The 15,895-nt window shown below is 48.1% G+C and overlaps 1 pseudogene; it reads left to right on the top strand.

Moving 5' to 3' along the window:
• The first annotated feature begins 11,608 nt into the window (after positions 1 to 11,608).
• Positions 11,609 to 15,362, top strand: LOC132018561 (ATP-sensitive inward rectifier potassium channel 12-like; annotated as a pseudogene).
• The last annotated feature ends 533 nt before the right edge of the window (positions 15,363 to 15,895 follow it).

A 15,895-nucleotide genomic window follows, 5' to 3' on the forward strand; every position in this document is an offset into this window, starting at 1 on the left:
CCCAGGTGCCCCTCAGCTCTTGTTGACCAATTTCTGGACACGGGCGCCTGCGTGGCTCCGTTGGTTGAGCGAATGCCTTGGGCTCAGGTCATGACCCCGGACTTGCAAGATCTCGGCCCGCCTGGGGCTCCCAGCTCCTTAGGGGGTCTGCTTCTCCCTCTGACCATCTCCTCTCTCGCTTTCTCTCTCATTCTCTCTCCAGCCAAGAAAGAAAACCTTGCAAAGAAATTTCTGGAGCCTTGTTTTATGGGCTTGAATGTGGTTCATCTCAATAAGGAGTTTTCTCAGGGGATGCAGACACCTTGAGGATGGCCCTGTCTTTCGAAATGGATCCTTTGCTGTTCTGACTTGTCGTTTTCCTCTTTCATTCTAGCGGGTCTCTTTCTAGTGTCTCTTGTCCCCACCGAGGAAAATCAGCCTTGTCAGATTCGTTTGGGTGTGGTCTAGCCCTTTTCACCACTTTTCTTGTCACAAAATCTATACTATCCTCTGCATCCTTCTATGGATAGTTTATTTTTCACAGACATATTTAGGTCTTTTCTTTCAATAGAATTTTCGTCGCTCATTCCGAAGGTCATTGTTGAAATGGTGAAGTTGAAGTCCACCACCTCACTAGTCGTGTTTTCTTTTTCCCGTCTATGCCTTCTGCCCTTTGGAACTGCCTTCCTTTTGATGACCTGAGTCATTTGGAGGCTGCTCTCTACCTTCTGTTATTGGCTGTCCCACGGGCAGTGAGATATTCGTAGGTAATTCTGACTCCTTCTCAAATTGTTGTCCCACTTGTTTAGGGAATCTGTAGAGTAAGCTTTCTTTGAGGGATCATTTCATCCCGCTCCTAACTCATGATCCTTACCGGGTCTCTACAGAATATGCTGACTTAGCTAAAAGAACACTTCCATCTGGCTGGTTGGAACTCCAGTGACCTCTGGCCTTGTAGGAGTCTTGGCAACCATCTGGTTCAGTTGCCTTGACTCTTTGGTAGAACCTGGGGCATTTTCATAGGCACACACTGCTTCCTATGGAGCAAGGACTCAAGAGGACTCCAGTGTGTATTTCCAAGAGCTTGTTTTCTACTTGACTTCCTTCTTTCTGGAACCCATGGCCTTTTCATCACCCTAGCCTTCCTGAATTCCAATCTCCCTTTCCTCACAGCAGTGAGACACCCATCTTGTCCTTGGAATCTACTCCCTACCCCCACCATCCAGAACTCCTCCAGGGGAAAAGCCCAGTGAACCATGGGGATCAGCTTTTTTTGTTTGCTTCTTTTCCTTTTCACAGGGTTCACAAATGTGCCTTCCTTTTCAAGGTCTTATAGAGTTACACATAGATATAGAAATAGATATAGATACAGTTATATATATTGATAAATTTATTTTTTCAATTCCCCATGGCCTTTTGGTTGGTTTTTTTTCCCCGAACAAGGTTTGTCTTTGTTTTCTAGGGGTGCTATTACAAAAACCACAAGCCTAGTGGCTGAAACAATAAATTGGACAGTTTCACAGTTCTAGAGGCTACAATATTGGTAGAGCATGCTCCTTTTGTAGGTATTAAGGAAGGATCTGTTCCAGGCCCCTCTCCCAGCTTGAAGGATTGCCCTGGCTTTGGACTTCTTCCCATGGCCTTCTCCCTCAGTGCATATCTATCTGTGTATCCCCAGTTTTCCTTCTGAGAAGGACACAAGTCCTCAAAATTAGGAGCCCAGTCTATACAGATATGACCTTATCCTAGCTAGTTACATCTCCAGGGACCCGATTTGCAAGTAAGGTCACGCTCCGAGGTGCTAGGGTTTAGGACTGGGATAGCTTCTATGCATACACACACACACACACGTACACACGCACACACATAAACCCAAACACACACAAACGAACACACGCACAGACACGCACACACACGTGTGTGTGTGTGTGTGTATATATATATATATATATATATATATATACACTCATGTTTTATTTTATTTTTTGCCTTAAAACATTCTTGTTCAGAATCTCAGTTTTCCTTCCTTCCATTACAAGGGTATTCGCATGCTGTTGGTGCCTACTGAACAATTCGACCACCTCTACCTCCTCAATCTCCATGAAAGGTATTGTTATCTAAAGTCGTCATCATTTAAAAAAAAAAAAAAAAACAGTTGGAATGTTTTCGGAGTTTACAGTTTTTTTGGTATTGAGTATCTGTTTCTAGGCTGAAGAAGGTGACTTTCATCCTATTCTTTACTTCTGAATTTGTTTCTTCGTGGGAAAAGGAAATTCTCTAGTTTTATAAAAGAAGGACCTATAAAAGCTAAATGGTTCTTCTTTGTAAGTCCACATTCCTTTTTCTCATTTTGTCTGTACTTTAAGTGACCAGAGATTTGGGGGCTGACAGCCCTTATCAGCATTTAAATGAAAAAAATTTTTTTTAATTAAATGTACATGAATCGAAAGAAAACACATTGATTTTAAATTGAATATTTAAAATTTAAAAATTAAACGAAATATGTCTCAAGAAAAAATGTATTTTTAAAAAGGGATTTAAAATGGGACGAAGCCAAAAAAATGCAAGATGACGGGCAACAAGTGAGGGGCCTAGTCATTTCGTGACATGTCAGTAGTTTCTATGCTCTAAGGAAATGATTAAATTGGTTATATTGCATCAATACCCACACACGTAATGATGTGCTGCTTCTACGAGCTAGAGAATCAGCTCACCAAGGCAGAAATAAAATTCGGTCATATTGAACACCTAAAATTGAACAACTCTTCTTCCAGCCCAGAAGGGGATGTCCTAGCGAGTATAAGAAGTGATGGAGGAAAGAAAAAATGAGTGAAATTTGAATAGAGAGATATGCTAAGGGAACGTACAAAGTATTAGAATCAGGAAGTGAATGACTCAAAGTCATCGGATATAAGCTAAAAATTCAGAAAACTTCATTGGAGTTCTGTGACCTAGGAACAGAGGTTGAAACTCCTATCAACGAGAGCACCCAAACGAGGACTTCATCTATCCAAAGACTTTCGAAAGTCTCTACGCAGCAAGTCTCCACCCAGAAAACCGTCAAAGAGGACTCCGGGGAATTTATGATCTCAATCCATGGGATGCCCAATATGTTAATATGCTCCTTATGTTAATAGAACACATTCATCGATTGGATGATCGGTATTGTAAAGTTTCAATTGACCCCACCGTGACGGAGAGATTCAGTGCAATCCCAGGTTCCTAGCTAGCAAGTGTCTGTGGACATGGATGAGCCTATTCTTCTATTGCCATGGAAACGAAAAGGGCTCGTCATTCCCCAACACATCTGAAGAGAGAAGTGAGAGCAGGAGTGAGGGAGAAAGAGAGTGAGGGGAGAATCTGTTGGGATAGGATTTATTACAACAGGACTCTTGAAATGACCAGGGAAAACAGACCAACAGAAAAGGGCAGACTTTGACAAAAGCGGTGCTAAACGATGAGAACATCCACGTGGAACATGAGAGCCTAAAACGCTATTCCAGACTGATGTAGCGTAAATACGAAAGAGGACATCAGAAGTTTTCTGGAAGACAGAATAGGAAAACATGGTTAGGATCTGGGGGAGGTGGCAGAGATGAGTAGAAGAGGTCACCAAAAACGGGAAGCACAAGGAAGCTTGGGAAGTTGGACTCTTCTCACTCCAAGTTTAAAAACACAAAAATCTTGCCCACCAAATGACAAGACTAAAACGAGGAACAAAGGCTCTATCGCGATCCCAGCGAAGGAACTGTTTTCAACTCTCCATAGGGTAACTAGGAATCCAGAAAGAAAGGTAGGTGACTTAGAAACCATGAAAATCCTTGAACAGTACTATCCCAAGGAGAAATCCATCAGCCAATCAACACATGAAAAGATTCCTCACATCCTCAGTGATCACAAAAGAGCACAGGAAAACACAATGTGTTAGTGTTCACTCGGAGAAGGCAGACCCAAGAAAGTGTTGCTGACTCCAACGGACTGAATAGTGAAAAACTTGTTGACTCATGCAGTGGGCCTTCCTTGTGGGTGGCTTCCTTGTGAAGCATCTGCTTTCTGCTGGGGTCCTGATGCCAGGGTCTGGGGATCAAGCCCTGCCTGGGGCTCTCTGCTCAGCAGGAAGCCTGCTTCTCCCTCTCCCACCTTCCCCTGCTTGGACTCCCTGCTCTCTATGTGGGCTCCATCTCTCACTGTCTCTCTCTTTCTGTCCAATCCGTCCATCAATCAACCAATTCCTTCCATTCAATAAGTAAAAATAAAATGGGGACGCATGGGATCCTAATGAACGACAAGAATATTGAGGGCTGTTTTATGAGTTTTGGGACGATTTTCTTTCTTGCTCTGACACACAGAGGTGAGAAGTAGGCAGAGGCAGGCGGGGGGGGGGGGGCGGGGGGGGGCGGCTCCCTGCTAGGCAAAGAGCCAGATGCAGGGCTGGGTCCGCAGGCTGGAGTCTCGCCACGTCCACCGTGAGGCCCTCCAGCAGCTCCGACAGTCCCTGGGGATCTCCCTGCACCACCTGCCTGCCCCTGCCCGGCGGCAGGCGCCTTGGCGCCGCCCTCGCCTCCTCCCTGGACGGATCTGCGCCCCCCCACACACACACTCAAGCGAGTGCGCTCAGAAGGCGCTGGAGGCGCTACTGGCTGCTACCGCCCAGGCTCCCAGGGCTCAGCTTCTCCTGGCATTGGTGGCGGCGGCGGCGGCGGCGGCGGCTGAGGGAACGGGGCGCTGGGAGCGGGGGCAATATCTGGGGTTCCTCCCGCTCGGCCCGCCCCGCGGCCAGTCGCTTCCCACTCTCAACCATTGTTCATTTCTCTGAAGGGTTTTCATTGTTTGTTTTAGGGAAAGGGCACTCGTAAGTGGGGGAGGTGCTAAGGGCAGGACCAAGCGAGAGACCTAGTGGGCTCTGCCCCGAGCCCAGATCTTGCCTCACGGATCAAGCTCAAGAGCCTGAGATCACCCCCTGAGCCAGAACCCAGAGTTGGGCACTTCACTGAGGGTGCCGCCCAGGTGCCCCTCAGCTCTTGTTGACCAATTTCTGGACACGGGCGCCTGCGTGGCTCCGTTGGTTGAGCGAATGCCTTGGGCTCAGGTCATGACCCCGGACTTGCAAGATCTCGGCCCGCCTGGGGCTCCCAGCTCCTTAGGGGGTCTGCTTCTCCCTCTGACCATCTCCTCTCTCGCTTTCTCTCTCATTCTCTCTCCAGCCAAGAAAGAAAACCTTGCAAAGAAATTTCTGGAGCCTTGTTTTATGGGCTTGAATGTGGTTCATCTCAATAAGGAGTTTTCTCAGGGGATGCAGACACCTTGAGGATGGCCCTGTCTTTCGAAATGGATCCTTTGCTGTTCTGACTTGTCGTTTTCCTCTTTCATTCTAGCGGGTCTCTTTCTAGTGTCTCTTGTCAAGACCGAGGTTATTTGGTGGTCTAAAGCAGCCAGTAAATACTGATAGTGTTCTTTCCATAGTCTGTAGCATGCAATAATATACACCAAGTGACCAGTAGGTGGAGATAGTGAGGAACTTGAGAATTAACAATGGGTTGTGCGTGAAGTAAGACCATGAAATTGAGGCTGCCACACAGCATATAAAGAATAATTTACATGCTCTTGCTGGAGTGGCTTGACCATATATTATATTGTTTAAACGTGCAACTACTTGTTTTGCCTGGGAATATCTTTCTTCTTTAAACTTTGCAGAAAATTATTTTTAGGAGCAATGAGCTAAAATGGAAGAAATTCATCTTTAGTGAAAAAGTGCATAGGTAATTTCTGTTCCTTAAGCAAGTTGATGGTGAATATTTCATTTGTACAACAATTTGATGCCATTTACTATCTACCATGGGGTTCAGCAATGTCACGGACCATATGAAAATTCAGACAATTTTGCTAAAGAAGCAACGGTAACCAGTTCAAAAGAAAGCAGAAGTGTTCTTTGAGGTTTTTTTTTCCTGTGTACCCATGTGTGTATTTACTTATTTTGTATTTGTGTAAACGAGTATGTAAGTAATCTTCACACCCAATATGTGGCTCAAACTCTGACCTGCAAATCAAGAGGTGTATGCTCTTCCAACTGAGCCAGTCCCCCGAAAGTAGTTTGTTTGTTTGTTTGTTTGTTTGTTTGTAAAGACTGTGATGAAAGAAAATCTCTCTAAGGAAGCCATTTTAGACTTCTTTCTAAGTCAGCATGACTATATATAAACTTTGCTCAAACCACAAGTTTGATTTATGGCCCACCACGCATGCATTGTACATCTGCTTTGTGAATGAGTAGCCTAAAGGAAAACCATCTTGTCCTTGAGATATCAATCAGTGCTCCTACTCTCCAGATTTTGATGTTAAAACGTAGGATTTCTACCTATATGCTCACCTACATTTTTTTTTTAGCTTTTCCAAGATGTAGAAAAGCATATTATCCTGTAAAGACTGTTCATTCTCTAGAACACTTTCTTTCTCCTGAAGATCCTGTTTCTTGGGCAACTGTCCTAATTGGGGATCTATTTTTTCCATATTGGAGTTCTCTTTCTGGTAAATTTACATCACCAGTTGCTTCCAAAGATGATGACTTATCATTAGCAGTTGCAAAAGGTTGTTATTAGATCACTGCGATTCATACATTTTCATTGAGGTCAAATAACTCTTCTAACTGATTTTCACTCACGTTAAACCCTAAATTTCCCTGTGCGCAAAACAACACACACACAAAAGCAATAGCTGTTGATGTGCTCCTCTATTAACAGCAGAAAAACTTCACTAAGGATTAGATGAAGGCAGTTTTATGTCCATATTGTCAAAGGCTTATGTAGAAAATTAACTAATTCTAATAGCAATTTGATTTCTTCATCCACTGGAATCTGCCACCTCCAAATATGCCACTTTGTCCTGGCAATTATTTTAAGCTGGGCATTTTTAAGAAAATCCAGACACAAAAGAAGATCTTAAAATTGAGTAGAAGGTAACCTTTTATAAGAGACATTTATGTTCATAAGGGAAACCTCTGTTTGTAAGAGTGTCTCTTGCCTTGTCCCAGAAAAAGGGGAAGGACTCAACAGTCCAGAAATCTCAATATGCATCACAACTTCAGCCTTGTTTACTGGTCTTTTCCTAGTCACCTCTATAACTGACTCCCTCCCCCCCAAAATTTCCTTTTTCTTGCGCTACAGATGGTATTTAAGGTGATGGCTTTGGCCATGTCAAGGGGATACTCCCTACCTTGGAGTTATATAATAATTATTAAACTTTTGCCTTACTCCAGTTCATCTGTTTTATTTACTTTTTAAAAAATGTTTAATAAGATTTTATTTATTTATTTGACAGACAGAGATCACAAGCAGGCAGAGAGACAGGCAGAGAGAGGAAGGGAAGCAAGCTCCCTACTGAAGAGAGAGCCTGATGCAGGCTTTGAGCCAAGGACCCTGGGATCATGATCTGAGCTGAAATCAGAGGCTTTAACCCGCTGAGCCAGCCAGGTGACCCAGTTCATCTGTTTTAAGTCAATTTAATTATTAGACCAGCCAAAGAACCTCAAGAGTAGAAGTAAAATATTCCTCACCCCAGCACAAGTACAAAGAATCCAAGTGAAGTTCATAATGCTCTATTTGACAATGTTAATGTAAAATTATCTAGAAAGGTCAACATCAAAGATAAAATTATTGGTTGCCTCAGTAAGAATAAAAAGTGTAGATCTGGAGAAGGACAACATCTTGGTAAAGGCAGGTAAGTTTCCTATGAAGAAGAAGTAACAGCTTTAAGTATTTTAAACAAATAACTCATAATTGTATCCAAACACACTATAATAGTCTGCTAATGAAAGACAAAGTTGTATTTTTAAAATTTTAAAAGCATTCGTGAATATCCACAGTAGGTTAGTTTGGCAATCAGTGCTTTTCTTTACCTCATAAATCACATCTGTTGTATTATTATCCTTGTGCCTTTGTGTTGCTGGGTTTTAGGCTGTTAGTATGCTGTTTTATATAACAAAGCACACACAAGAGATTTTCTTCTGTTTCTTGATTGGGCTACTACTCTGCCATGCTAGATTCTAAATCTTCCCCTCCTCGTGCCCCCCCCAACACACCTATGCTACTTCTGCACAAACAGTATACTTTTCTCTACTCAAGGACTTTCCCATGATTTTACTCAGATTGCTTCCACTCCTTCAACCTGACTCACCAAGATGGGACTGCAGTTTACAGTTTTGGGGAAATATCACAAGATTTTTGGCAATTTTACTGTTTCTCTTTTAACTTTCTTAGAAAAGTTTCTAGGAACAGCAGTGTTTGTATTGGGGAATTTGAAAGAAAATTAAGAAATCTGCCAAGTTACATAAGAATCATCTTTTATCTTTTTATTTATTTTATTTTTCAATTAAACAAATGGTTTTATTTATTTGACACACACACAGAGACATAAACAGAGAGTAGTAGAGTGAGAGGAAGAAGCAGACTCCCCCTGAGCAGGGAGCCCAGTGCTCCATCCCAGGACTCTGGGATCTTGACCTGAGCTGGAGGCAGATGCTTAATGACTGAGCCACCCAGGCACTCCATTTTTAAAAGTTTAAACAGGAAGTTGATCATCTCTAATTGCTGGTATTGAACTTGAATATACCACGTGAGGTGTGAGTGATTTTTTTTAAGTTATTTTTGTTCATGCGTTAGTATTAAAGAAGGGAACATTCTGACACTAAGGGAACATTGTGACACTAATAATAATAATTAAAGTGAGGAATGTAGGATTTGTCACAGCACTCAGGATTTCCAGGGATCTCTTCCTGAGAGGTAGTCATATATTTCTCTCTCAGTCTTTTATTATTATAGTTAATACAAATATTCAATATTAATAAACATAAACGTTTGTTCAACATTGCTCAGGTGTGTTGCTCTTAGCTTGAAAGGCTGAACCTTGGAGAAGCATAGGAGGTTATTCACACTTCCTTAACCTTTCTTAGGTAGGTACTCCCTACCTAAGATTTCAAAACTCACATATGTTTATACATAAGGGTCAGGAACACACCTGTGGTAGGCAGGGATCGTGGCACTTAGACTAACCAACAAAGAGCGTACATAGCATCTATCCTGGAAGTTAAGGCTCATCATTTTTCTGCTGAAAATCCAATCAGATGCTAGACTCTGAAGTACATGTCTATTGATGTATGACTTTACCTTATAAATTATATCATATTCTTGTTGTCTGCATTTCTAGTTTATGTACCAATTTCTTTGTTTTCCTTTATCAGCAAAAATTCATGACCTTTAGTCTCAGGGTGTCACTGACGTTGAGGCATGCAAAATATGGACATTCAGGAAATGAATACTTCCCAACAAGAAACATAAAGAATGTCAACAGATATTTCCTCAATCTATCATATTGTGTGTTCAAACCCAGTCTCAGAGTCATATTAATCTTTAACAAAATCTCCCAAATCCATGAAGCACAAAACTACAAGCAAATAATAATAATTAAAAAATCAACAATATATTTGAGTGCCAGCTTACAAAAATTTATTAGATTAAAATGTTCATTTTTATGAGCCCTGCTCGGAGCCTCAGTCTCCTTGCCTGCAACTTGGAGATTGGATCCATCAAGCTCTCTCGCTAAAGATGTCGGCAGTTCCTAGAGTAGGAGAGTTGCAGAGGCTGTCCCAGGACACAGAGGGGAGGTGGTGGCAGCTGCCCGCAGGCCACGCGCTGGCTGTCTTGGAACCACAGGATCTCTGAGGAGTTTTTTCCCATTGTAGGCTTTGATCATGAGGTAGTGACTGCCCCATCCCAGGACGTTCCAAGCAAGGACCCTGGGTCAGGGGTGCCCATGAGGGGCTCACCTCTGCTTTCAGTGCCAAGATTCGGGGCTGTCTGTCTGTCTTACTGGCACATGGTTTGGGACCTGAAGGACATGGGAACTCAGTGTCAGGCTTGCGGTCTGACCCTGGGGCCGGGCGGTGATGGGGGTTGGTTTTTCTCCCACCTTCTAGACTGGAAACTTGCTGCTTAGGGGTCATGTGACCCTGGGCAAGTGACTAAGTCTGCGTTTCAGCTTCTTCATCTGGAAAATGGGGATAATTGTCATCAGGTTGTTGCAGGGATTAAGTGAGGTCACTGGGGCTTCTTGAACCAGGTCAGGCATGCAGAGAGCACACAGAGGGCACCGATCAGTGGACTCCTGCCTCCGAAGCACTCCGGCCAGCGGAAAGGCCTGGGGTGGGGGGGCTTCAGCTCCTCCCGCTCTTGTAGCTAGTGCTTTCTTGACATCTGAGACTGGGCCCCCAACTTGCCCTCTTTCCCTGCCAGATGTGTCAAAACCTGAGGTGCCCAGAGCCTCAGGGGACAGGCCATGGGGTGTCCTGCTCCATCCAGAGGCACTTTCCAGTGACTTCTGGGCCCCACCTTTTTGTCATGTGGTTGCTGCCTCTCTAAAAGCTCCCAGCCCAGGCCCTGTTGTGCTCCAAATGCCCCGGTGGCTGGGAGTCTGTCTGTGTCCACAGAGCTGTGGCCGGCAGAGAAGTGGGCTCAAGAGACAGCAGCGCTGGGGACAGCTTCTCCATCTCCCGGAGGTGTCTGAGTCTCCGCACTGCACGGTCCCCTTCTCTGCCTGCTGGACTTGCCTCGCTACCCATCTTTAGTGTCTAAGTCACCTCATCTATCTCAGGTAGCTCACCCAGGTAGCAGCCTCTCTGCTGCTTTCCTCCAGACAACATCTCCCCACTGGCTGACTTGGGTGTCTACCAACAGTGATCCTAACCCTTGACTTTACCGTCTCATCCAAGCCCATGAACTGCTTTGTGACCTGGGACAAGTCTCAGCCTCAGTTCTCAAATCTATGAAATGGGGATCCAGTCTCCTTACTTGCTAAGTCCTCTTGTAGCAAAACAGATCTAATATTTCTTTTCTGGTCTAACTGTATGCATCCACTGAGCAAGAGTGTAGGCAAAAAGCCTGCGTATCCCTGGTTGGGGATGTTGTCCCACATTTCTGAAATCGAGTCATTAAAGATCTCAAGGCTGTGTGACCTTCTTGCCACACCTTTGTTTGTCTATGTGGAGTGTCCTTGGGATGTTTGTCAAGTTTGTGGTGCTGGGGTTTCTACTTATGGGTCCTCTTCCATATCTTTCTTTGTGGAGCTGCGTTCACCAAGAGCCGGGGAGGGGCTCCCCACACCCCGAGCATCACTTGCACATACACACACGCACACGCACATGCATACATATACACACATGGCAGGATGGGGCCATGGAAAGCTGAGGACTGGAACGATACCTGGAGCTCCAACTCTATCTCTAAACCTTAGTTTCTGGGTGACTTTGGATAGGGACTCTGATCATAGTCTCAGTTGCTAGCTGAGAAACAGGGAGGCAAGTGTCAATGTGAACTTGTTGATTTTCTGTGCGGTTTGAGGAGGAACATCAACAGAAGAGGGGTTTCCCAAGCTTGTGTGACACAGTCTGGGTAGGTCCCAGGTGCGCAGCCCAGGGAGAAACACCAGGAGTCACCACAGTTCCCATCCTGACCTGGAAGCTGGCCAGGTGTGGGGCTCCCCAGCTGATGGGAGCAGTGCACCAGGATGGGCTCTCTGGCCTTTGATTCTTCTGATTCTGTCCCTTGCAGACCTCAAGCTACTCAGAGCCCCAGTTGGAGCAGCCATGACCCGCTGGACGTCCCTCAAGGCATCCAGACCACATAAACCTGCCCCCTGCTGTCCAGTTGCCTCCTGCCAGCATCTAAGTACCGGGCCCTGGCCTCCTCTGCCTGGAGGGACCAGGAATCTGGGGCTGAGCGATCTTCTTGGCACAGTACCCGGGGTCCCCACCACCCTCAGCTCCCTGCCTCCTGGCCCAGGCAGAATCAGTGTCCATCATCACAGCCTCAGGCCTCAGCTCCTCAGACCTATGGTGAGGTGGCCAGCTGGAGTAGCTGTTGGGGGGGGGGGGGGTGGCAGTGTGAGAAGATGCCCCTGCAGAGCCTTATGTGCCTGCAGCAGGAGACCTCGCATTAGCTAGACTCGTTCGAGTTTCAGCTTTCCTGCTTATTGGCTGTGTGGCTTTGGGGAAGTCACTTAACCTCTCTGAATCTCCATTCTTGGTAGAAGTAATGATGGCAGCCACCTTCTTGGGGTTTTGCTAGGATAATCTAAGACCATTTGCTAATGTGTTTGGCCTGCTTTCTCTGAAGTTTGAGGAGTGGGCAGTAAGGGCCGTGACTGTTATATACATGCCCGCTCTGGAGATTCAGAAACATCTGGCAACAGAGACAGACCCTAGGAGGGATGTGCAGCCTGGCTGCTCATGTGGACTTCTCCCTCACCTGTCTCCCAGGTGTTTGAAGCAGAGGTTAGATGTTGTGCTCCCTCCGAGGCCCTGGCTGCACCTGGCCACACCGACAGGGGCTAAATCCCAGTGTTGCCTCCCTCTGGCTGTCACTTCTGGTCTCTGTGTTTCTGGTGGGTGCTCAGCCACCTGCTTCTGCTTCTGGACCGGCTGCCCTGGGATCTTCTTATCTGGGGCCTCACTGTCTTCTGGGCACTTGAAGGTTCCCAGCCTTGTCTAATACTGGCCTCCTGGTGTGAACAGGTGGGGGTTTGGGGTGAATGGGGTCCCCAGTGGTGGAGGGGATTATGCCCGACTCAGCGTCCCGGCCAGGCCAGCCAGCCAGGCTTCTCCCCCTCCTTCCAGCTCAGCCCTGCTGAACGAGGCTGAGTGCCTGAGCACCTGCAGCCCTGACGCTAAGGGTTAGATGGCCTCAGTGCCCACAGGGCCAAGTGGCACCATGGCCTCTGGCCTGCAGGTGCCTCGGCCTGGCACCAACAGGCCAGGCCGGAGCCAGCAGGGCCCTGGGGGAGGGGGTAGCCAGCTGCTACTGGCCCATCTGGGGGATGAACTTGGGCTATGGACCTGAAAGGAGTGTGTCCGGCTGCAGGTGTCATGCCGTGGACATGCGTGAGACAGCGTGGTGTGCATACATATGTGCGTGTGTGTGACAAGCCCACCAAGTGCTCCTCTGAATGGGCCAAGGACAGTGATGCTCTGAGTGCTCCCTGGATGCTGTCATTTAGAGCTGAGAAAGGCAGTGATGGGGAAGGCTGCTGGGATGGGGTCAGTCAGTGACCCCTCTGGGTACTGACCCGTGGACCCTCTCCTAGTTACAGATGGAGGCTGTAGTGTATGAGGACTGAGAGTGGGTGCAGTGGGGCACAGGGTTCAAGCATCAGGACAGCATCCTCGGGGCCAGGCTCTGCTCAAGGCCTGGGGGATGAGACAGCAGTGAGCCACACAGCAAACTCACAATGCTTGGGAGGCCAGTAGTCTCACAGTGGGATCAGTGGGTGAGTGTGACCCCAGGCCTGTCCTTCCCATTACTGTTACTACTGTTATGGGGTCCAAAGGCGGTGCTTTGGGGTTACCATGAGGACCTGGGTGAGGGGTTACAGTCTCCCCTGTGTTTAGGAAGCTGCTCCTGGGCATGGAGGCCAGGGACTGAGGGAGGTGAGGCAGCGGGAGGGTGTCTGGGCTGAGAGTGTGAGGGACTTTCCTGAGGAGCAATGCACAGGCTGGGAGCTGCAGCGAGTGAGCGAGGAGCCTGTACCTGAGAGCTGAGGGGCCCCGGACTCCGTTCACGCAGGCCTCGCAGGTGCCAGCAGAAATCGGCTTTGAGCAGAGGACAGCTAGGCTCCCCTGCTGCCTCTGGACCAGAATGGGGGCTGGAGCACAAAGGCTGGCAAGGCGGCTGCCATGCTGGTCTGGTGGGTGATGATGGGGACTTCTCCCACAGCGGTGGGAGAAGAGATAGGTTCATAAATACACTTTGGAAGTGGAGCCTTTGGTGGGGGGGTACTCAGATGGACTGAGGATGAAGGCTTTTGGCAAGAGCTCCTGGGAGACTCCAGGTCTGTTTTCCAAGTCGAGAAGGAGGGTGAGGGACTGGCTGAGGAGGGAAGATGGAGAGATCAGTGGGGTGTGAGTCGGGGTGAAGTCGGCCGCCAACCATGGCTCAGGGCCCCAGGTGGGGGCAGAAGTCTGGGCCGGGGTGGCCTGCTCCCCCAGCCCCTCTGTCTTCCCTGTTGCAGGATCCGCCCCCAGTGGAGCTGGCCCAGAATGAGCCAGGGCCCCCCCCATCCCCAGGATGACCTCAGCTGGCAGGGTCAACCCCTATAGTATCGTGTCATCGGAGGAGGACTAGGTGCACCTGGTCACCATGTCGAGGGCCAAGGCTTTGGCAATGGCAAGGTGCACACATGGCACCTGTGCCAGAACCACTTTGTCAAGAAGAACAGCCAGTGCAACATCGAGTTCGCCAACATGGGATGAGAAGTTGCAGCGCTACCTGGCCGACATGCTACCTGTGGACATCCGCTGGAGCTACATGCTGCTCATCTTCTCGCTGGCCTTCCTCACCTCCTGGCTCCTGTTTGGTGTCATCTTTTGGGTCATCGCTGTGGCACACAGTGACCTGGAGCCAGCCAAGGGCCACGGCCGCATGCCCTACTTGATGCAGGTGCACAGCTCATGGCTGCCTTCCTCTTCTCCATCAAGGCACAAACCACCATCAGCTACGGGCTGCGCTGTGTGATGGAGGAGTGCCTGATGGCCATGTTCATGGTGGTGGCACAGTCCATCGTGGATTACATCATCGACTCCTTCATGATCGGCTGCCATCATGGCCAAGATGGCTCAGCCCAAGAAGTGGGCGCAGATGTTACTGTTCAGCCACAATGAGGTGGTGGCCCTGCGCGACGGCAAGCTCTGCCTCATGTGTTGCGTGGGCAACCTGAGCAAGAGCCACATCGTAGAGGTGCACGTGCAGGCCCAGCTCATCAAGCCACGGGTCACCGAGGAGGGCTTGTACATCCAGCTGGACCAGATCGACATTGACATCGGCTTTGACAAGGGCCTCGACGGCATCTTCCTCGTGTCCCCCATCACCATTCTGCATGAGATCGACGAGGCCAGCCCACTGTTTGGCATCAGCCGGCAGGACTTGGAGACATGACTTCAAGATCGTGGTCATCCTGGAGGTCATGGTGGAGGCCACGGCCATGACCACACAGGCCCGCAGCTCCTATCTGGCCAATAAGATTCTGTGGGGCCACCGCTTCAAGCCTGTCCTCTTCAAGGAGAAGAACCAGTACAAGATTGACTACTCCCACTTCGATAAGACCTACGAGGTGCCCTCCACACCCCACGGCAGCACCAAGGACCTGGTGGAGAACAAATTCTGATGCCCAGTGCCAACTCCTTCTGTTATGAGAATGAGCTGGCTTTCCTGAGCCGCAATGAGGAGGACAAGGCAGATGGAGACCAGGATGGCTGCAGCCCCCAGGCCCAGCATGACTTTAATAGACCTCAGGCTGGTGGTGGCGGCCTCGAGCAGTGGCCTTACAGATGGGAGTCAGAGATCTAAGCCACCATGGGCCAAGGTGCAGCATCCGCCCCACCAGGGAAAGGCCCGGTGTCCCTCGAGGGCCCTGGGTTTGAGCAGAATGGGCCAGGTGCCCCGGTTGCAGACTCAGTAGCGTTTTAGATGCTTTATGTTTCTTCACAGTGGCCTGGGAAGGTTGGCGGGAGAATGTGCGACCAAAGCAGGCAGCCGCTGGCCTCAGAGACTGGAGCAGGTGCAGGGAGGTAGGCTCTTGGGGTCCAGGCCAGGAGCCAGGGGCTTCTGTCTGAGGCTAGAACTTCAGCCTGCTCAGAGGTGGCTCAGTGGCCATCCAGCCTCTGTGGGTAAAGGCTGGCAGGCTGTAGGGCACCTCGCTGGTTTTTAACTTGGGGAGAAACACTGGTTTTGGCTTTCTCAACCATAGCTTGAGTAAGACTGTTTACCAAAAAAAAAAAAAAAATTAACACGTCATTGACAAAAAAATTAATTTCTGGGGATTATAAAAATGGTCAGTGAGAATTCCATTGGTCTGCGAGATGTGGATTTTAGATGGGGGC

Source organism: Mustela nigripes, chromosome 5, assembly GCF_022355385.1.
Source record: "Mustela nigripes isolate SB6536 chromosome 5, MUSNIG.SB6536, whole genome shotgun sequence".
NCBI classification, from domain to species: Eukaryota; Metazoa; Chordata; class Mammalia; order Carnivora; family Mustelidae; genus Mustela; species Mustela nigripes.